Genomic DNA, 2,129 nt, shown 5'->3' with positions numbered 1-2,129 from the left:
CCGCACTCAAGATGATGGCAAAGTCTGCTTCTGGTGACGACTTTCTTGGCTTGCAGATGGCTGCCTTTTCACTTTGCCCTCATATGGTGTGCCTTTCTTCTGCGGTATGCCAGGAGAGCAACAGAGAGAGAAATCTCTTCCTCTTCCTATAAGAACACCGGCCCTAATGGATTGAAGCCTCATCCTTATGACTGCACGTAACCTTTCTTACCTCCTTATAGGTCCTATCTCCAAATACAATCAGATTGAAGGTAAGACTTTAAAATACGAATGGGGGCTGCTGTTCAGTGCAAACAGGTCTTTTCTTGAGATGTATATCACAACTCCTATAGCAAATGACAGGAAACAGGTGATTTCACAGAATAAGTGCTAGGAGCACATCGAATAAAGACAAACTTAGTGTCACACTTGGGTATAGGAGGCTTTGGAGGAAATGAGAAAGGCTTATTGGGAATTTACTGTACTGCTATCATTATGTCTGGCACTAGGAGCATATAAGATGAACAGGATATGATCAATGCCATTGAGCCTCTAAAGCTGGCTGGGATATTGGCAGTGAGCACACACTGGAAGTTCGGTGCGGGTAGCCAGGAATCCTGAGCTAGTGACTCATGGATCCTGTTATGTACACTGGGTCTGTGGTTCAGAATTAATGCTTTTTTAGATTTCCTGTGGTTTTTATGTGCTGTGATTAGAGGATTAAAGATTAACCTAGAATAGCTTTGTAGAAAATCTGGCTCCCTGCTTTTTTTTTTTTTTTTCCATTAGTAGCCTCAAAACATGGCAACACACCTCAAAATCTTAAAAAGAAGTAGCAAAAAATATTGAGAAGAAAATAGTTCTTACTTAGGCAAGGCGGTGAGTATGGGCCGAAGGATAATTTAGCCAGGCCCTTACAGAGTTAGCTAGTATTTAAGCTCCACATAATCTAAATGTTTAGGACAAATTTGATTCCCTTAATTTACAAGCGAGAGAAGGTAAACCCAGAGAAGGCCTGCGAATGATCACAGGGACCACTGACAACAGCACCAGAACAACTGTTTTGGTATCAGTTCCTCTTAGTGCTACTCAAGCATGCTGATGTTTACCTTTACCTCATGTAGTACTGAAATCGAAAGTAATCTTGCAGAAAATTTTATGGCAATTTGACTTTGCTGCAACATCCAAGCAGTTGATCATTTTTACAGTAATTCACTTTTATGGGTTTTACAAAAGTATTCATCACAACAAATTGGGACAAAAAAACTAGTGTTTACTATAATTAGATTGCTGTAGTGTGCTTTCTCTCAAATTGTACATGGTGGAACCGGTTTTGTTGATTTAATCTACAGGGTGGGGCGGCCCAGGCACTGGGAGACTCTGGCACGTGCAGGAGAACAGCCCCAGGTCTCTGCCCTCCTCTCTGTCTGTTCCTCCTGCCCACTCCAAATGTTGGCCTTTCCCGAGGGCCTGTCATTGATTCCCATCTTTTCTCTTTATTTTAAGTTTTAAAACTTACTTATTGATTTGAGAGAGAGAGAGAGAGAAATATCAACCTGTTGTTCCACTTATTTATGCATTCATTGGTTGATTCTGTGTGTCCTGACCGGGGTTTGAATCCACAACCTTGGTGTTTCCAGAGATACTCTAATTAACGGAAATTTCCTTCTTTTATTTCTCACACTTCCTTGAGTGCTCCTTTACTCTCACCGAGTAGCATTGATAGACCTGTCTCTGGCCCGGCTCCTCTCAGATTCCAGTCTCATCTCCAGTGTCCTGCTTCTCCTAGCCAACATGACTCCAAAGCGTGGCTCTTTCCAACCACGCAGACTCAGACCCCATTATCCTTACCCTCAGTTCCCTATCCAATTATTCACCATCATCATTCATCAAAAATGCATTTTGACTTTTTATTCAAAATATTTCTGGCACTGGTTTCCCTGCTTCCACATATTCTTCCTTTTAACACAGGGGTCGGCAAATTTTTTGGCTGAGAGAGCCATGAACGCCACATATTTTAAAATGTAATTCCGTGAGAGGCATACAATGACCCATGTATGTTACTCATTCCAGTTATCCATTTAAATGCTCACTTGTCCCATCTTTGGCCAATTGGAGCCTCTTCATGTTGACTCTGAACTGTTTTTGCT

The sequence above is a fragment of the Saccopteryx leptura genome, chromosome 8, assembly GCF_036850995.1.
Source record: "Saccopteryx leptura isolate mSacLep1 chromosome 8, mSacLep1_pri_phased_curated, whole genome shotgun sequence".
NCBI classification, from domain to species: domain Eukaryota; kingdom Metazoa; phylum Chordata; class Mammalia; order Chiroptera; family Emballonuridae; genus Saccopteryx; species Saccopteryx leptura.
The sequence above is the reverse complement of the archived record's forward strand: the minus strand, read 5'-3'. Positions refer to the sequence as shown.